The sequence below is a fragment of the Lactuca saligna genome, chromosome 5, assembly GCF_052625555.1.
Source record: "Lactuca saligna cultivar CGN05327 chromosome 5, ASM5262555v1, whole genome shotgun sequence".
Lineage (NCBI taxonomy): Eukaryota > Viridiplantae > Streptophyta > Magnoliopsida > Asterales > Asteraceae > Lactuca > Lactuca saligna.
Window position 1 is genome coordinate 291,787,692 of NC_136421.1, and position 22,032 is coordinate 291,809,723.

Genomic DNA, 22,032 nt, shown 5'->3' on the forward strand with positions numbered 1-22,032 from the left:
TGCAGTCGGTCATCTGTTAAGGTTTCAATTTTCGATTTTCACCATCCTTTTCGACTTCTTCTTTTCTTTCTCTTTTTCTATCTTTTGATTGATTAGTTTTTTGAATGATACATAATTGAGTATATGAGATTTGATTATAGCTCTTAGGATGCACACCAACTGCTCAATAAAATGCTTGAACCAAGTTTTTCAAAAAAAAAAATATTAGATGATAACAACCATAGGCATGGGGACGGGATTGTTAGGGAGTGATGCAGAGGATTAAAGATCAGCAACTTTCAACATCTACAAAACCAGCAACCATTGTAATTGCACCCTAAGTGTTCATTAAAATGCACAGGTTAGTTATTTTTTTTCATTATATGTGCCAGCCAAAACATATGCTTAACTGTGTACAAACAACTTCATTTCACGACTTGAAGATTGGATTCCCTTTTAATGTAAGCTCTTGGATCCAACCAGCCTAACACATCTTTTTCTTCTCACTAAGTTCCTTGGATTGTTAGCTACTAGAACTACAAGTTATTTTTTAAATAATTTTCAGCATCAAATCAAATATTTTTATGTAAGCCAAGAATAATATGTCACACCCCCGAACTAGGACAGTGGAAAGATCCGGGGGCGGATGATGTCATTGTATTGTATCATCGCAATTGAATATAAACGGACATAACAACCCACACAAAATACATTAAGAAATACCAACATACATTGTTTACATATTGTATTTGTTCATGAATTACACAAAAGTGACATAAAAGTAAGAAATTCCAAAATGTAGCAAATTCGGATCTTAGGTACCTACTTACTGGTTCCCTGAGAATACAAGTCATTTTAAAAATCACCAACATTGAATGTTGGTGAGTTCATAAACATATTTGTATGAAAAGATTTGTAACACATTTGTTTGAAAATAGTGGTGTATCTCTAGAAAATCCAATATTTTCTATGAAAATGATTTGTAAGCCTTGTTTCCAAACGGTGAATATATGCATTCGTGTCCTTGGTTTTCTTTTGTTTGAAACTGTAAAGTGGATGTATGTTCCCAGGAAATCCTGTATTTTCTGTTTTATGAAAACTGTGGTCAAAACCCTAGACCAGTAGTGGAAAAACAATAGTATATCGAGAGGAAAAATATAGTTTTATATTTTATAAAACTAGTGAAGTGTAATAGCTCAGCGAACAGCTCAGGTGTAGCGGTGTCAATCCCTGTATTGATCTATACACAGTTATCTCGCTCTCTCTCCAGGAGACTCTGGTTATAATGCAGGACTTAGAATGTACACTAGGTAGGTATGGGGAAGATAGTGTCTCACTAGAGCCTTAACGGATTTACACGAACTTTGACTCCGATTATTGAATAATGAAAATGACATTACTAGTGTAAATTTATGATTGAAGTTTTATGACACGTGATTCACAGATTTCATGACTCGCTGTTTATGCCACACGTTTTACAGATTTCATGACATGCAGTTTATTACTCATGCTTCATGAGCTTTATGATAGGTAGGTTATGACACACGAATCTTTATGTTATAAATTTTGTTTTGTATACCATTTTGGTTAAATTATTTATAAAACTTATTATAAATAATCATTAGTGAACGTGTCTAATTGTAACATATGTTGTAAAAATAGCATAATATTTTAGGTTGTAATCCATCAAAATGCTTGTTGATTTTCATATGAAAAGTATGAAAAACACGAAAAGTTGGGGGTATAAAGCTCACCTTGTTGATTTCCTGAGTTTTTAGGAAGGAGAAGAAGGAAGTTTTCGAGCCTATCTTGATCTTGGAGAGATTCTTGAAAGATTAATGTTCGAAGAAGCTAAACATGAAAGTGTTGTGTAAACATGGAGTTTTAGCTTGAAGTGGTGCAAAAATACTTGAAGTTTACAAGAATACTTACCAAGTTCTTATGAGTGTTTGGAGAAAAACCCTTGAAGATGGAACACACAAAATGAGAGAGTGAGATGGGAGGAAGTCTTGAGAGTTAAGTGAGTAGAATGAGTTTTGTGAGGATCGGGTGGGGGGTATTTAGTCGAACCGAGGATTGGGGGGGGGGGGTGTTCAGTCGAACCCTCTTAAAATAAGGGGGAAATGGCTTGGCCTTTACTTGTTGAATCTTGTACTGCAAAGCATGGGAGTATGATGGGTGGTAGAGGGTGTTTCATGGCTGTCTTATGGTCTAAGGAATGTCAAGTAGTGAGGTGTCACCACCCTTTCTGATTTCTTTTTTTTTCTTTTTTTTTTCTTATTTGTCCCATGCTCAAAACGATTTCATTAAGTGTGTAGAGGGGTTTTCGGTTTTTAGGTGGCTAAGAACACCCTACACATCCTCAATGTTTTCGGTTCTAAGATGGGTATGAGCTTTCGGGTTTAATTTGGCCTAATCTAGGAGTTTTCGGCCAAAGGAAGGCCCAAAAGAAGGGGTTTTTGGACCAATAAGGTGTGTATGGCTTTTGGGCTTAATTTGGCTAACCAAGGGTTTTTGGTCCAATAAGACCCAAAGAAAGAAGGGTTTTCGGTCCAATAAGGTATTTGGGCCGAGAACTCTAAGCAAAGCCCGGAAATTGATTTTTTCTAACACTTAGATCAAACTTGGGTTTTCATGAGGTTATGACAACTTGATTCTAAGTATGTGCACATATGTATTCGAATAACATTGTAGTTTGAATTTCACTATTTTGATGTAACAAGGTTACATAGAGGAAATTGTTTTGTACATGAATCACCATCTCAACCCTAATTTGGCTAGTTGTGATGTAATAACTAATAAGTAATGTTTTGTACATCTTTTCAGTTGATGTAAAGACATTGATTCAACATGAAAGAAATCAAGCAACTGAGTTTTGTTATAAATATGGCTATGAGATGCATGTTTATGTATTTGCAAGATGGTATTAATCTTATAGGTTTTTTTTTTTTTTTTTTTTTTTTTTTTTGCGTTCCATTTATTAGATTATGTCATATCATTTTTATGTTGATAAATCTATATGTTGTGGGATTGCTGACAAATCACAAGTTCATACTCAACATGCTTACATGAGACCACTTGGAGTAGGTTAGTTTCTAGATGTGAAGTTGCTATTAGTTGTTTATTTTTGTGAATGTGCATGATTTTATTGATATGTTTGAACTTTAGGGGGTGTTTGGATAAATTAGAGTATAGCTTATTAGTTTATTGCTTATTAGCTTATTTGCGGTGGGAATAAACAATAATCAATAAGCAAGGGGGGATGCTAATTAAAATCAACTTATTTAGATTATTCCTACCATAATAAGCTGATTTTTAAGGATTCCTATCCAAACACTTAAACTTAGCTTATTGTGGTAGGAATAAGGAATAACCAATAAGCACCCTCTTTTCTCCCTATCCAAACACCCCCTCAGTGGCTATGGTGATGGGTATTGATGATGAGAATGGGCCTAAATTCTTCAAATATGATCAAGTAGGCCACTTCTTTGGACATTATGTGTGTGGAATTTTGTAATGGATTTAGAAAAAGATATAAATATGTTATCTGATGTAGTTTTTGAATTTTGTTTAGGCAACAAGTGTTGGATTGAAAGAGCAAGAGGCTATTAATTTCCTTGAGAAGAAATGGAAAAATGACACCCTCAATTTACTTATGATGAAACGGTACAAGTGAATTACTACACTTTCTTTGAGTTGCAACTATTTTGTAATTGTATTTAACATTGACATATGCTTGATGCATCCCATATTTGACTGCAGACTACAATTGTTGCTTTGCAATCTGTTCTACAAGAAGATTTCAAGGCCAATGAGATTGAGGTATGCCAAAAAAAATTATGTTCAAAAAGTAAAAGAAAATGATTTTTGACACATGTTATTTGGTATGTTTTGTGGTAGGTTGGAATTGTGAGAAAAGAGAATGCAGTTTTTTGTGTGATGTCAACAAGATGGTATATGGCTCAAAAATTGAGTGGATCATTTATCTCTAAGGTATATGGTTTACATTTTCTGGACTTAGATAGCGTTTGGGAATGATGGAATGAAATGGTTTATTCCATTGGAATTAAAAAAGCTTTTTTTTGTCTGATGGAATGGAATGTATTACTTTCTGCTTCTTTCCATTTTGTTAATTTTCATTCTTTAGTCAATGTTTTCATGATTGTAGTCAATTGGTACCCACGATAGGAATTCTATTATCCACACCAACCACCCACTTCATGATTTTTGCATAGGTACTGACCAAGTACTGGTATTCACTCATTTTTGATAATTTTTTAATATGATATTAGTTTTGGTTGTTAACTGGTACCCACGATCGGAATTCTATTATCCACACCTTTTGTAAAGCGGGTCGTTTAGAGAATGCAAAAAGAAGTAATAGACTCTATATCAAATTTTAATATTAGAAAGTATCATGTTTGGTTCTTTATAGACAAAAATTGACTATTCTAGATTGATAAACTAAAGACAGAGGCTTCTCTCTCTAAAATTTATTCTACCATAGGTAACCAAAATGTTCACTTACAGGTATGTTCTATCATCTTTATAAAACAAACAAAGAAAGAAATAGCAAAAAAGTTAGTGAATGATAGTTTGGTCATTTTTGTTATTATAGGTATGTTATATTTCTTTTATCAATGATGTCAACTCTTTTTCTTCCAGATTTAAGGAAAAAGATGTTCCTTTTCATTGAAGCCTTTCTGTATTAAGTAAAAAGATACACCCATATACATCTGAGCTAATAAATTTCTGCTACCAGGTATGTCACCTCAACACACCAGAGAGTTGGACAACATAGAGTTGCACAAACATTGCTGCAGTTAAGTCAGCTTCATTGTACTACAACAGCTTAAAGGTAGAAATGTTTTTACCTAGAGAGACCGAAGTAAACGAGTTTTTATGTAATTCTAGGACCTTTTATCAAGTTCAATTAGCTTTTAATTTGAAAGTTATGTAACTTCAGATCAATGTTGAAATTGGAATACATTATTTTGATCAACACTAGAATCAAATATGTTTTTTTTTTTACACTTGGTATCAGATCACGATTACCGTGAGATGCAAAGATAGTGACTTTGCATTTTCTATGTTAACAAATCTGTACCCCACAAAATGGGGTTCTTCATCTAGTTAAGCATTATTGCGGAGGGACGAGAAAACTATTGAGGGTAACTAACTGTTATGTTTGTTCTCATTTGGTCCATTTCCTTTTTTACTCAATATACCATCGAACTTGTTTGGGTTCACCATAACCCTTTTGACTAGCTTTTGACATGTGATAGTCGGTCAAAGGGTTATGATGAACACAAACAACAAGTTTGATGGTATATTGAGTACAAGAAAAAGGAAAGGGATCAAATGAGAACAAATGCAACAGTTGGTTACCTTCTTGATTCATTTTCCCTTTACCCATTTACAGCAAATCTCACGTCATCTTCTGCTGATATTAATGACTTTGTGAGATTTGTTCTTGCTTCTCTTCAAAACATAACCCTCGAAAGAACATTATTCATACATGTACAACTTTGTAATGCACTTAAATATTTATTTGGGGATATCTTGACTAAGCAGGTGTATTTCATGACTACATTTACGTTTACAATCAAATGATTTATCGTATCATGGATTCTAGACAAGTCTATAAACGAGTGAAATCACAAGTGTTGTGATTGTTTAGTTTACTTAGCTTTAAGATCGAATTCATGGGATAAGATACAACATCAATATGTACAATATCATGCAGCTTTTGCAGACACATTACCATAATATACGTTGAGGTAAATGTTTATGCTAAGAAATATACCTCTCATACACAGTTATATCCTTTTGCAGAGAGGTGTTGACAAATGACAACTAACCACAGTAAGCATAACATAAAGCATGTTTTAGCGAAGTTACCCCTCCGAAACGCTCTTCATATACGTTATGACCAAAGAAGGTTGCAGTCTTTGATAATTTTGCAACTTTAATTTCATTTAACTTTTTAGGGAAAATGAATCAGGCGGGTAACCAACTGTTGAGTTTGTTCTCATTTGATGTTTGTGTTTACCATAACCCTTTGACCGGCTATCACAGGTTAAAAGCCGGTCAAAATGGATATTTGAACACAAACAACAAGTTTGTTGGTATATTTAGTACAAAAAAAAATGAAATGGACCAAATAAAAACAAACGCAACAGTTAGTTAACATCAAGAGTCATTTTCTCCGGAGGGACTAAACCCACAAAAAAAAGTGAAACCTAAGTACTTAGGCCATAATAAAAAGCAGCACCGTGGGGTCGATAAAGTCAATCAGTTGCTCTAAGCGCAAGTAGATTTGGTCAAGTTTAAATGGTCATGTGTTGACTCCAATAAATTAAAGGGAAATTAATTTTTTATAAGTAATTAATATTTCAAAAAAATAAGCAACTAAAAAACTGAATAAGAAATAGTTCCGATCAAAAATGACATCTTAAAAGTTTGATTAAAACCGTATCTTTATAATGATATATTATCTTATTATTTTATTTCATTGTTTTTGTTAGCTTTTTATAAATATATCATGTGATGTCCTTTCTTAAGGCTAAGGTTTCAACTTTCAAGATTGTCTAAGAGATATATAAATTATGATTAGTTTAAAAATAAATTAAAATTGTGTTTAACAAATAAAAAATAAATAAATAACATTTGATGTGTCAACTTGGGTTTTATCTATTTATTATAATCACATATTCATATACAAACAATTAATTTTCAAATAAAAACTGCTTAGAATTTAAAATTCATAACCCAACGCCTATGCTTCATTTCTTTTCATTTTTCGTTGCAAAAACCACTTACATCGTATATGGTCCAAGAATCAAGATGCGGGTATATTGATTCGGGTGGGTGTAATAAACAGTTAAACACACTGTCTCAGTTCAACTAAAGGGGCGGGCGGTATTAGTATTACGCTAGCATGCAGCTTACAGAATTAGACTGCACTTCAACTACTTTCAGAAATGAATTCAACCTTCTAGACATTAATAAAGTTGAATTAAATAAATAAATTTCATCTAGAAATTAATTACAAAGTCCATTTTGTAATACATTATATATACATCACCCATTGGCTGCCGTCACTCTTTTATTATTTATTATTCTGGAAGGCACAACTAAAAGTCTATCATGATATATATATATATATATATATATATATATATATATATATATATATATATATATATATATATATATATATATATATATATATATATATATATATATATATATATATATATATACACGTTTAGGTTCATTTGAGACCACTTATATTTTGTGAGACCGTAAGACGCATTTTTTTATTTTTTTATATTTTTTTTAGTTAATTCATGTTCCGAAAATAATATTTAAAATTTTTTTTTTGATTTTTCCATTTATTTTGCATTTTAAAATTATTTTTAGAATATGTACAGTGTAATATTCTATTCAGAATATTTCACGTATTTTTAAAAAAAAAACGGAATTTTTTTTATTTTATTTTTATTTTTTTTATATTTTTTTAGTTAATTCAAGTTCCGAAAATAATATTTAAAAAAGGATTTTTGGATTTTTCCATTTATTTTGCATTTTAAAATTATTTTTAGATTTAGTCTCACGATCTCACAAAATTAGAATGGTCTCAAATTAACCTGAACCTATATATATATATATATATATATATATATATATATATATATATATATATATATATATATATATATATATATATATATATATATAGGGTGAGATCCGTTGAGAACTCATAGTTTCCTGAGAACTCGAGAACTAAAGGTGGAACGTTAGATCAAAATTAACTCATTAAGGGCATGATCGTGATCTTGCCAATCTCATGTTTAATTTTGTGTGTTACCGAAAATTTTAATAAAAATGTCTAAAAATCAACATAATAAATCACAATTTTGGATTTTTTTTTTTATAAAAATAATAATTTTTTATTTAAAAAAAAGGCAGATTTTTAATTTTTTTTTGGAAAATACAAATTTTTAAAAAATGATTTTTTTTAAACTGTATTTTTTTTAAAACAATACACTTTTAAAAATTAGTAAACTTTAAAAAAGAACTGGAATATTTTAAAAAACTATAATGTTTTTAACCAAAAAAATCTTAACATTTTATGTGCTTATATGCATATTTCTTTCAATGCAATAATGCATATTTCTTATACTAGAATATTCATAAGTAAATCATAAAAAAAAACACATTTTTATTATTAATATAGAAACACAATAGTACACGTACTTTATTTGATACAAACTAAAATATAAAAAACAAAAAATGCCACAAATTTTCAAAGCGTTTTCATTTCATCGTGTCAAGATTTCCATATTTTTTTCTTCAATTTGTCACTTTTCACGTCTTCAGCATTTTCCACAAATTCTTCTAAATCTACAAAAAAAAAATTAAAAAAGAAAATTAATGCAAGAACACTAAAAAAATACATATGTATATATCATGTAAGATACACATGTTATTATATCATATAAGATTCACATTTGATTATATAATATGATATAGTGTGAAATTCATAAGAAAATTTTTAAAAATAATTAACAAAGAACACACACAAAATACATGTGCACATATAGATGTAATTCATATGAGATTCACTTGTGATTTAAATATGAATCACATTTAATTCATATGTGATTCACTTGTGATTTATATGTGAATCACATGTAATTCATATGTGAATTACATGTGAATCACATGTATTTCATATGTGAATTACATGTGAATCACATGTATTTCATATGTAGTTCACTTGTGATTTACATGTGAATTACATGTACTTTATATGTTAATTACATGTGATTTACATATGAATCACATGTATTTCATATGTGATTCACTTCCGATTTATATGTGAATCACATGTAGTTTATATGTAAATCACATGTAATTTATATGTGAATCACATGTAATTTACATGTGAATCACATGTAATTCATATGTGATTTACTTGTGATTTACATGTGAATCACATAGACAGTATTGATTCAGGGATTACTCCCTCAATACCTACCCGACAAGGGTTAGGGTATCATCGCATGAATACGTAGTCACAACATCGCCTGAACTCGTAATTTTTTTTTTGGAAAGGGAACTTCCCTAACGAGGGTTTCCGGGCCAGCTTTCGCGCACCGACTAATCCCCCGCTGCAAACATAAAGCTTTGCTTTATGCCCTGGAGTCACTGCAGGCGAACCTCCATGGCCACAAGGGCTGAGTGGTGCCAGGATTTGAACATTGGTCAATAGGTTATCCACCATATCTTCCACATGCCTTACCAAGTCAGTATTTGAACATTGGTCAATAGGTTATTCATAGTAAGGGGTTAGAGTATCATCGCATGAATACGTAGTTACAACATCGCCTGAACTCGTAATTCATCACCTACAGGTTATGAGCATGCTAGTGTTTCCACGGGGTTGTCTAGAATAGTCTGTGGTCGCCATCTATACTCTGGTAGATGACTACATCTCCAAATTGTCGGACAAGGTTGTAGTATCCTACATCACCTATCTATCCTCACCTAATTATCATCACCTATCTCTCATTATTTTATTTTATAACACACCAACTATTTCATCTACCCATGTTTTATCCCAACATATTTGTAGATATAAAATAAATATACAATTTAAATCATTTAAAACATGTATAAATCATTTAAAACATGTATAAAATCATTCACCTGAGTAGGTGGTGATTCGGTTCTCGGATAGTACTTCGTAACTCTTAAAACAATTTTCCTCGACAAAACCTAGTATCAATACCACTAGGGTTTAGTCTAACGTTAACCGCGACGAATTAATAGTCTAGCTATTATTATTATATAAGCATTAAACAACACTATATAAATCATAATAATAGTCCAAATAATTATTTTAAGGTCCTAATAATGTTACTATAATTAATTAGAAGCTATATTAAAAATAGCGTTGGCGTAGCTCACTTACAGCGGATTTTAAAGAAAAATTGGGCTTTGCTGGAGCAGCGTTTTGAAACCGAAAGACTCTTTTTCTTGGGACTCCGGGAGCCTCGGGGCTTCCTTAGGGTGCTAGTGGATCACCTAGGCTTAGGGGAGGGTTAAAACCCTTAGAGAGAGAAAGTTTAGAGAGAAGAAATGAAGAAAGGTACGAGATTTTCGGAATTGCTCGCATGCTATTTATAGTAAGTTTTTATGACACTCACGTCGTGAGTGTCATAAGACTCATGTTGTGAATTTCATGATTCACTTCTTAGAGTTGTCATTTGCGTCCCTAGCTTCGGATGGAGGCCATGATAGCTCACGTCGTGAGTGTCATAAAGCTCACGTCGTGAATTGGTGTAACAGCCCGGAATTTCCAGGTATTAATTTTTGGCTTATTTTTGGGAATTGTGAGTGGACTCGGCGAGTTGGAGCTCAAACTCGCCGAGTAGGATTGCGGATTTGGGCACGGGTTCGCGTCCAGACTCGATGAGTCCAAGAGTGGACTCGGCGAGTCCACGCTGTGTGGTGAAACCCTAATTTCCGGGGTTTGAGACCTATTTAAAGGGCCTTATGGCCATCATTTGTGCTCACCCAACCCTTAGAGAGAAACCCTTGGGTGCTTGAACGTTTTGAGAGAGAAAGGAAGCATTTCTTGACCTTGTGTGTGTCATTTAGCAAAAAAGGAGGAGATTCTAGGCAAGAGGAAGCAAAGTAGGTTGCTATACTGTGGATTTGAAGCTTATATCATCGATCTAGAGGTATGATTTCGGCCCATCTTCTGTTTTGTGAAGTATAATGGGATTTAGGGTTTCTTATGGTCATTATTGGGTTGATTTGATGCCAATTAGTTCCCTTCTTGTGTTGAGGCTCTGGATCTGGATCCATAGTGGTCCAGAGAGCCTCACTCATTAAGCTTTATGTATAACAATGGAGTTTATTACCTTGAGTTGTAGTATATGGGTCAAAAGCATCATATATGGTCATATAGATATTGTAAGTGCATCAAGATAGTGACTTTACGTGCTAAATAAGCTTGGAAGGACTAGATCTATGGGTTAATGGACTGGATCTGACCTTATAAGCAAGTTTGAGTCATTGCATGGCACAGACTCGCTGAGTCCGAAGAACAGACTCGGCGAGTAGTATGAATATTGCCCGACCACACAGCGAGTGGTCTTGCCGAGTTGGGGAGGGTTGACTCAGTGAGTCAGGGGGGAGTCAGAGTGGACAGGTGGACTAAGTCAAGCTGGACTCGCTGAGTTCTTCTTGAGACTCGGTGAGTTGAGGCGTGGTGGCCCCACAACTCATGCCAGGTGGAACTCGTCGAGTTAGAAGAATACTCGACGTGTCAAGGGAGGATTCCAGGGAAATCAGTGTATACGCTCAGACTCGCTGAGTCGCTATAGTGCACTCGTCGAGTCCGGTCAAAGTTTACCATTGACCGTTGACCAGCGTTGACCTAAGTTGACTTGTTAAAGAGTAGTCAACCTTAGTTGGGAAAGTGTTAATTAGAGATGTATTGTGATTTAGGAGGACTATAGCTCGGGAGATCGAGCGCTAGTGATTTCAGGATTTACGACTTACTGAGACACGCGAGGTGAGTGTTCTCACTATACTTTACCTTGAGTAGGTAACCAGAGTTATGTGATAGAGTATTTGTATGCTATGTATGTTATATGTTGTACTGCATTATTTCTATGTGATTTATGTTGTGCATGTTTACAGAGTTAGAACCTGAGGGTTCATAGAGTTTGGGTGCACGGACCCATAGAGTTATAGCCTCGAGTGGCTAATATGTGTTATATGTGGTATTTTGGGGAACTCACTAAGCTTTGTGCTTACAGTGTTTGATGTTATTGTTTCAGGTACTAGTGACGACCGCGGGAAGGCGCCGGCTTGATCCCTACACACGCACGGAGTTTATACATTTGTGATCTTGGGATTTTGTATTTACTTGAATTGGATAATTAAATATGGTTGTTTTCTTAATATTAAATGAAATATGTATTATAAAATTTTGAAAAATTTGTTTTGAAATTTACGGTGTTACAATTTGGTATCAGAGCCTTGGTTTGAGGGATTCGGGTACACCTTCGGGGGTATTTGAACTCAAACTGAGGATTTGGAAAAATATTTTCAAAAGAGAATTAAACTTTTCTAAGAGTAAAAGATTTTTAGAGAAATTCAAGGAAGAAACGTGTGTACGATCAGTCAGCGCCCGAAAGGTGATTTCCCAAAATACCCTTATATTATATGCTTATGATGTATTCTCTTGCTAGAGTAGGCTAGGTATTCTTATTAGGACTAGAGTGCCCTGATTTGTGATGCCTTAGCCTAGGGAGATGTGAGCTACTATGAGATGCTTGAGAGCGAATAGGTAGCAGCGAGGAGCTTATGAGAGATCTATTAGAGAGTGATAGAGTACTTGGAATTTGGGATCCAAAGAGGAGGATTTCGGGTGTGTACTGAGACGGTGTGGACAGTAGTATTGGGCCCGTACTACTGAAAGCACCGGGGCGGTGCACGGTCCAAGTAAGAATCTTCGGAATACCAAGGATCAAGGAGGGATGGGTTGTCGAGTGTGAGTATGCTCGAGCGGATTCTAATTTATCGTATGTTGTATTTCAGAGGTTGATCATGGTGAGGACATGTCATATGCCGGAGGGTGTTGGGGCTAGTGATGAGGAGATCCGACAGATCATTCATGAGGAGGTGGCTGCGGTCATCAGGGCAGAGATATCAGAGATGTTCGGGTCTATTAAGACCGCGCTGATCGAGACCTTCGACGAGCGTTATGCCGCTCTTTCTGAGGCTGCGGTTGCGGCGGCCACTGCAGTTGTTGCTGCTGCTAGGCCGCAGGGTGGTGACGCGTTGCTGTTCCGGGAGTTTAGCAACACGAAACCACCGGAGTTTGATGGGACCCAGGACCCGGTGGCGGCTATGAGATGGATTTCAGACATAGAGGGGTGTTTCTTCACTTGCTCATCTCCTGAGAATTTGAGAGTACGGTTCGCGCTGAACCAGCTTCGCTTGGGAACGAAGTTCTGGTGGAAGTTTGTCATAGCACACTTTTCGCCTGCTGAGCTTGTGGCAGTAACCTAGGAGAGGTTCACCGCCATGTTCCGAGATAAGTACGTTCCCTAGGTGGAGAGGGAGCGTTTGGCCCAGGAGTTTCTAACCCTGAAGCAGGGCACTGAGTCTGTTACGGTGCTTACCAGGATGTTTCACGAGAGGGCGGTGTTCTGCCCTGAGCACGTGTCCACTGAGCAGGCACGTATGAGTCGGTATTTGAGTATCTTGAGACGAGACATTCGGGAGTTCGTGGCGAACTACTCATACCGGACATTTTCTGAGCTTCAGGAAAATGCACGGAAGAGGGAGATCGAGCTGGAGACTCAGGCTAGGGAGGAGGCTGAGTCTCATGGGAGGGATCGGCGACCGACGCAATTCCAGCCGGTAGCCAAGCTGGCCAAGCCCGCTGATCCCAAATCAGGGAGCCAAAAGGGTCGTACTTGTGGAAAGTGCGGCAAGGGTCATGATGGAGTGTGTAGAGCGGGATCTTGCTACAAATGTGGCAAGGAGGGGCATATGGCCAAGGACTGCCCCAAGGGGTTTGCAATATGTTTTCACTGCAACCAGACCGGACACCAAAAGGCAGAGTGTCCACAGTTGCGGGGATCAGCTCAGGGAGCACCTCAGGGATCTGCCCCTGCCTCCATCAGAGCTACCGGGAGTGGGCAAGTGAAGGCCAAGGCGCCGAGGACACGTGGGAGAGCATTTCAGTTGACCGCGAAGGAGGTCCGCGCAGCGCCCGATGTCGTGGCTGGTATGTATTCTTTCGTGTATTTATTATAATTTTGAAATATTATGCTTATATTCTGTTATGCGTAGGTACTTTTCTTGTGAATTCTGTACCTGCCTTGGTATTATTTGACTCGGGTGCGAGTCGGTCCTTTGTATCTTTGGCTTTTAGTCAGCACATTAGTGTTAGTCGCGAGGCGCTGAGTCGGCCTCTGAGAGTTTCCATAGCTGACGAGAAGGCGATATATGCCACGGAGGTGATCCGTGGGTGCGTACTCGAGATTTTCGGTGTTGAGTTCCTGATTGATTTGGTTCCTATTGCCATGGGGGATGTTTGTGTAATCGTGGGCATGGACTGGTTGAGCAAGTTCGGTGTGGTTATCGACTGCGAGCGGCAGCTAGTGACCATACGAGACTCTAGTGGGGGAGTTCTCACAGTGTACGGCGAGGGTACCTGTTCTGGATCAGCATTTTGTTTGACCGCTAGGGTGAGGCAGTGTTTACAGCAGGGCTGTAAGGGTTTTGTGGCGTACGTGTCAGATACGCGGGTTGATTCCAGGAGGCCAAGGTCGGTGGAGGAGGTTCCTATAGTGCGTGAGTTCCCGGATGTTTTTCCAGAGGAGTTGCCGGGGGTGCCTCCCGTGAGGCAAGTAGAGTTCGATATTGATTTGGTACTGGGGGCCGCGCCTCTCGCTAAGGTGCCTTATCGTCTTGCACCTCCAGAGATGCAAGAGCTATCCTCGCAGCTTCAGGAGCTGTTGGGGAAAGGGTTTATTCGGCCGAGTAGCTCGGGAGCGCCCATTCTGTTTGTAAAGAAGAAGGATGGTTCACACCGGATGTGCATTGATTACCGGGAGTTGAACAAGCTGACGGTCAAGAACCGTTACCCGTTGCCGATGATCGACGATTTGTTCGACCAGTTGCAGGGAGCATCTTGGTTCTCCAAGATCGATTTGAGGTCTGGATACCATCAGGTGAGGGTACGAGATGAGGACGTCCAGAAGACAGCGTTTAGGACGCGTTATGGGCATTATGAGTTTGTGGTGATGCCTTTCGGGCTCACCAATGCTCCGACAGTGTTCATGGATCTCATGAACCGGGTATGCAGGCTGATGTTGGGTCGGTCGGTGATCGTATTTATTGATGACATTTTGGTATATTCGAGATCTAGGGAGCAGCACGAGGAGGATTTGAGGGAGATCCTCGGAGTTCTGAGATCGGAGAGGTTTTATGCCAAATTCTCCAAGTGTGATTTCTGGTTGCGAGAGGTCCAGTTCCTAGGACATCTTGTTAACCAGGATGGGATATTGGTCGATCCGGCCAAAGTGGAGGCAGTGATGAGTTGGGAGGTGCCGAGGTCACCCTCCTAGATCAGGAGTTTTCTAGGGTTGGCCGGTTATTATCGGAGATTTATCAGGGATTTCTCTAAGATCGCAGTGCCACTCACTAGGTTGACCCGGAAGGGTGTTGCTTTTTCATGGGGCCCCGAGCAGCATGCCTCCTTTGAGATGCTTCACCAAAGGTTATGCGAGGCCCCGGTCTTAGCCCTCCCGGAGGGAATGGAGGACTTTGTTGTATACTACGATGCATCAATTTTGGGGTTGGGAGCGGTACTGATGCAGAGAGGGCATGTGATAGCGTATGCATCGAGGCAGTTGAAGCCTCATGAGTCGAGGTATCCCACCCATGACCTAGAGTTGGGGGGCAGTGGTGTTCACCCTCAAGATTTGGTGCCATTATTTGTATGGGGTTCGGTGTACGATATACACGGACCATAAGAGTCTGAAGTATTTGATGGATTAGCCCAACCTAAATATGCGGCAGAGGAGGTGGTTGGATGTGCTTAAGGATTATGATTGTTAGATCCTGTACCATCCGGGCAAGGCTAATTTGGTAGCCGACACCCTGAGTCATCGGGCGGAGAGTGCCCCGTTGCGAGGTGTATGTTTGCGTTTGACCGTGATGACTCCGTTGTTGGACACCATTCGAGGAGCACAGGATGAGGTAGTGAGGTCGGAAAACCAGAAGAGAGAGCGAGTTGTTGGATTGGTATCGGAGTTCGTTACCGCTGGTCGGGGGCTTATGACTTTTCAGGGGCGTATTTGGGTACCGTTCGTGGGAGGTGCGCGTGCCATTTTGATGGAAGAGGTACATCGGTCGAAATTCTCGATCCATCCCGGGGCCACTAAGATGTATTTGGATTTGAGGAAGGAGTATTGGTGGCCCTGTATGAAGAGAGATGTTGCGTGGTTCGTTGAGAGGTGCTTAACCTGCCGTAAGATTAAGGCCGAACATCAGAGGCCGCATGGTAAGTTGCAGCCATTGGAGGTTCCCGAATGGAAGTGGGAACAGATCACCATGGATTGCATCACCAAATTGCCAAGGACTGCTCGGGGAGTTGATGCAATTTGGGTGATTGTCGACAGGTTGACGAAGATCACTCACTTCCTTGCCATCAGTGAGAGTTCTTCCGCAGAGAAGTTAGTAGAGATATATGTGAGGGAAGTGGTATCTCGACATGGGGTGCCGATCTCGATTGTCTCTGACCGGGATGTGCGTTTCACTTCCAGGTTCTGGAAGAAGTTCCATGAGGAGTTGGGTACTAGGCTGCATTTTAGTACCGCATATCACCCCCAGACAGACGGACAGAGTGAGCGGACGATTCAGACCCTTGAGGACATGCGTCGAGCATGTGTATTCGATTTCGGGGGAAGTTGGGATACGTATTTGCCGTTGGCCGAGTTTTCTTACAACAACAACCATCATTCGAGCATCGGTATGCCACCCTTTGAGCTGTTGTACGGGAGGAAGTGTTGGACCCCCATTTGCTGGGGAGAAGTCGAGCAGTGTGTTATGGGCAACACGGAGATAGTGCTTCAGACGACAGAGCAGATCCAGCAGGTCAGACAAAGGTTACTGACTACTCAGAGTCGACAGAAGAGTTATGCGGACAGACGCCGGTCCGAACTTGAGTTCCAAGTCGGTGATTTTGTGCTCCTGAAGGTCTCTCCTTGGAAGGGAGTGATCCGATTCAGGAAGAGGGGCAAGTTGGGGCCCCGATATATCGGACCATTTCGGGTAGTCGCGAGGGTAGGCAAGGTAGCCTATCGCTTGGATTTGCCAGCAGAGTTGGGGCAGATTCACGACACTTTCCATGTGTCGCAATTGCGGAAGTGTATAGCCGATGAGTCGGCAGTGGTTCCATTGGATGATATTCAGGTGGATGTGAGCCTGAATTATGCTGAGAGACCAGTGGCCATCAGAGATCGTAAAATCAAAGTTCTGAGGAACAAGGAGGTACCTTTGGTCTTAGTTCAGTGGCAGCATCGGAAGGGGTCCGAGATGACGTGGGAACCGGAGCGTGAGATGCGAGAGCAGCATCCGGAGTTATTTGCAGAATGAGACTTCGAGGGCGAAGTCTAGTTCTAGTGGGGGAGAATTGTAACAGCCCGGAATTTCCAGGTATTTATTTTTGGGCATTGTGAGTGGACACGGCGAGTTGGAGCTCAAACTCGCCGAGTAGGATCGCGGATTTAGGCACGGGTTCGCGTCCGGACTCGACGAGTCCAAGAGTGGACTCGGCAAGTCCACGTTGTGTGGTGAAACCCTAATTTCCGAGGTTTGATACCTATTTAAAGGGCCTTATGGCCGTCATTTGTGCTCACCCAACCCTTAGAGAGAAACCCTTGAGTGCTTAAACGTTTTCAGAGAGAAAGGAAGCATTTCTTGACCTTGTGTGTGTCATTTAGCAAAGAAGGAGGAGATTCTAGGCAAGAGGAAGCAAAGGAGGTTGCTATACTGTGGATTTGAAGCTTATATCATCGATCTAGAGGTATGATTTCGGCCCATCTTCTGTTTTGTGAAGTATAATGGGATTTAGGGTTTCTTATGGTCATTATTGGGTTGATTTGATGCCAATTAGTTCCCTTCTTGTGTTGAGGCTCTGGATCTGGATCCATAGAGGTCCAGAGAGCCTCACTCATCAAGCTTTATGTATAGTAATGGAGTTTTTGACCTTGAGTTGTAGTATATGGGTCAAAAGCATCATATACGGTCATATAGATATTGTAAGTGCATCAAGATAGTGACTTTACGTGCTAAATAAGCTTGGAAGGACTGGATCTATGGGTTAATGGAGTGGATCTGACCTTATGAGCAAGTTTGAGTCATTGCATGGCACGGACTCGCTTAGTCCGAAGAACAGACTCGGCGAGTAGTATGAATATTGCCCGACCACACAATGAGTGGTCTTGCCGAGTTGGGAAGGGCTGACTCAGTGAGTCAGGGGGAGTTAGAGTGGACAGGTGGACTGAGTCAAGCTGGACTCGCCGAGTTGTTCTTGAGACTCGGCGAGTTGAGTCGTGGTGGCCCCACAACTCATGCCAGGTGGAACTCGTCGAGTTAGAAGAATACTCGACGTGTCAAGGGAGGATTCCAGGGAAATCAGTGTATACGCTCAGACTCGCCGAGTCGCTATAGTGCACTCGCTGAGTCCGGTCAAAGTTGACTGTTGACCAGCGTTGTCCTAAGTTGACTTGTTAAAGAGTAGTCAACCTTAGTTGGTAAAGTGTTAATTAGAGATGTATTATGATTTAGGAGGACTATAGCTCGGGAGATCGAGCGCTAGTGATTTCAGGATTTACGACTTACCGAGACACGCGAGGTGAGTGTTCTCACTATACTTTACCTTGAGTAGGTAACCAGAGTTATGTGATAGAGTATTTGTATGCTATGTATGTTATATGTTGTACTGCATTATTTCTATGTGATTTATGTTGTGCATGTTTACAGAGTTAGAACCTGAGGGTTCATAGAGTTTGGGTGCACGGACCCACAGAGTTATAGCCTCGAGTGGCTAATATGTGTTATATGTGGTATTTTGGGAAACTCACTAAGCTTTGTGCTTACAGTGTTTGATGTTATTGTTTCGGGTACTAGTGACGACCGCGGGAAGGCGCCGACTTGATCCGTACACACGCACGGAGTTTATACATTTGTGATCTTGGGATTTTGTATTTACTTGAATTGGATAATTAAATATGGTTGTTTTATTAATATTAAATGAAATATGTTTTATAAAAATTTGAAAATTTTGTTTTGAAATTTACGGTGTTACAATTGGATCTTATCCTCTCGCAGCTTTTAGATTCCGATTTATGACAGAATTTCGTGAGCGTCATAATTTTCACGTCGTGAATTGGATCTTATCCTCTCGCAGCTTCTAGATTCCGAATTATGACAGAATGTCGTGAGCCTCATAATTCTCACGTCGTGAGATAGCTAGTTTAGGGTTTTTAAAAGCTAAATCTTCGGAATGCCATAACTTTTGCATACGAACTCCGTTTTTGATGTTCTTTAGATCCACGCGTAGGTGGAGACGTATTCTAAAACTTTAATTTAGATCCCTAAGGCTAAAAAGTCTTCTATCTTAAATTCACTATTTATGTCTCTCGGTGCCGTGCCGGTTTTGCCGAAAAACTTCGACGGGCCATAACTTCTTCGTTATAACTCGGATTTCGACGTTCTTTATATGTACGGAACCCTTGAGATATATTCTACAACTTGGTTAAGATTATTTATTATAAATAATATTTTGTTGAAAAGTCGTTTTCTACCCCTATTATCTCTATATTGACTAGCCCGGATATACGGGCGTTACAGTCAGGGTATGGGTAGAACCCCAGAAGGCTCGGGGACACTCTTTCCAGCTTAATGTCGAGGAGGCTAGGACAAAACCAACTGTGGTGGTTGGAATGTTTCTTTCCCTTATCTCATTGATTATGTTTATTGTATGCTTATGTGTTTGCACCTATGTTAGGTACGTTCTTAGTGAACTCGTTTCCTACTCTGGTAGTGTTTGACTCAAGATCGAGATGGTCTTTTGTCTCTTGATCTTTTAGCAGGGAGTTTGGTTTGCCTTTAGGATAGTTAGAGTGTCCGTTCCGAGTTTCCATCGCCAACAAACATGATATTTCTGCTTCATCAGTTTACCAGGGTTGTATGTTATTGTCGAGTGCTTGAAATATTCTCTTCTGGTCAAAGATTTGACCATATCGGAGATTGTTCTGATGTCTCTCTTATCAAAAGCCTATTCGCCTGCTTGCTATATCAAGGGGGAACAAAGAATTACCTTCGAAGTTCACAACAGGAAAAGCTCAATCACCAAGTCCCGATTTTGCTCCTTACTAGGGCTCAATCAGAATGATGATATGGTTGACCCTGATTCTGTCTCCATCACAACCATCATGGAGATGTTTTGCCAAATAGGGTACAAAGAAACCCTAACTACCATCTCTAAATTCAGGAAACCCAACCTTCTACCTCAATGGAATGGGCTTTTTACCCTTTTGTTCAAAAGTTTTTCTGAGCGTGTGACTGGCTCCGATTGTACCAGTAAGTTATTCATGACCATCATGTATGAGATTTACATGGGAGGTCAACATTGATTTTGGGGTTGTTCTTTTGTCTCAATTGGTCCTAAGTACCCATTCTACAACCCAACATAGTGAAATTTCCTGTGCTTGCTTCCAGAAAATCATCGTTCAAAGGGCAATTGAAAAGCTCCAGATTCCATTGATGAAAGATTGCTTTATGCCCGCTGTTTCAATCTTCGACACTACAAACATCATTCTTGCAGACAACTCAAAGTTCTCATTGTTGGCTCCATTCTTGAAGCCATGTTTCACGATGTTGGATTTGTTGATAAATTCCTCAACCGTTTCATCCAGTGTTGCATATTCGCAAGCCGTTGTCAAGGCAATGCTTGACACTTTGACGAAAGAACACACTGAGAGCCTAGTAAAGGAGAACAAGACTGTAGAAGACTCAACAACATCCTATCATATAGCGACCGAAAAATTCGAAAAACTAGTTTCTGAAACTCAATCATTCATGTCGCTCTTCCAGAACTCCTTCTAGAAAAACACTTCAAAAGAAAATGAGGTGCTCACAAGTCTTGGGCTAACTCTTTGCACTGGAAAGGAGTCTCTTGAGACAGTTCGCACCAAACTTTAACACGATAACACTGGGTTTCAGCACTCCATCACTGCTCGAATCAACAAGCTCCATGAGGATTTGGCACTTGAAAGTAAGATCATGGATGAACTGGTGGCCAAAACAATGAGGGTCAAGGTTCAGTCCCTTAAGCTCTCTCAAGCAAACAAGGAGATCGAAGAACTCAAATCTCAATGAGCTGTTGTAAAAAGTTGCATTTCGGATGTCAATGCCATGCTCTCCAATCTCATTGAGGCTCACAATCCTCTCTTCCCCATTACCATTCGCAGGAATTTGGCAGATAAACTTCGCCCAATGATTTCCATGCTCAATCACATAGGGAGTGTTTCAGAGTCTGTTTTCCTTCCAAAACAAGGGGAGAATCAAATAAAGAACAACCTTTGAAAGTTTCTCGTGCTTCTGTACATGATGAAGAAAAACAAAAAGTCACAACTGCACAGAAGGGTCATGAAGCTTTGGTTTCAAAAGGAAAAGAAAAAGTTGTTGATAGTGACGAAGACCAACCTGATGAGCAAGAGCTGAAATGAAGGAGGGATCGTGAGGCTGAAATGGATGAGCATAACAGGATAATCAGAGAAACTGAAGAGAAAGCCCGAGCAGAAAAAGATGCTCAAGCCACTCTAAAAGGTCGACAGACTTTATTTCCATTGTAGATATGAAGCGATTGATCAACGAGGATGTTGAAAATCCCAGCATTTACTGGCTGGAGCTTATTACTTCTTTTGACCTGGAGAATATTGTAGATTTGCAGTTTGATAGGCCAATCACTCCGAGAGCATTCCTCTTTTGCAGTTTCGGGGCAATTGTGGATGCTCCTCCATCTGATGCGAAAGTAGATAAATCTTTGATGGAGTTTTATCTGAAATTTGCCAAGCCTCAATATGAAACGTGGAGTACACAGAAAATTACTATAGTGAAGATTGTTGGGCCAGTTGAAACCAGAAGTTTCGTAAATGCCAAATTCAAAACAGTGAGAGGTTCATAGAGTATTATTCATAAGTTTCCTCTAGCTGATCTCCTGTGTCTTAACCCCTATGACTGGATTGTTTTGTTGCATTTCCTTCTGAGGGAAGAGAAGAAATATGAGTCGATAGTGGAGCATATAAAGAGGATAATAGTTTCGTACATCTATGAAGTTGCGAAACTTGACACTGAGATCGCCACTACAATGCAGCAAAAGCCAACTGTACTTCCCTGCGGCTCAGCAAGTGATGTTAACAAGATGCAGATGGGGAAGATAGA

At 39.3% G+C, this 22,032-nt stretch overlaps 1 pseudogene; it reads left to right on the forward strand.

The window, feature by feature from the left end:
- The first annotated feature begins 251 nt into the window (after positions 1–251).
- Positions 252–4,691, forward strand: LOC145046862 (proteasome subunit alpha type-6-like; annotated as a pseudogene).
- Positions 4,692–22,032: the final 17,341 nt, after the last annotated feature.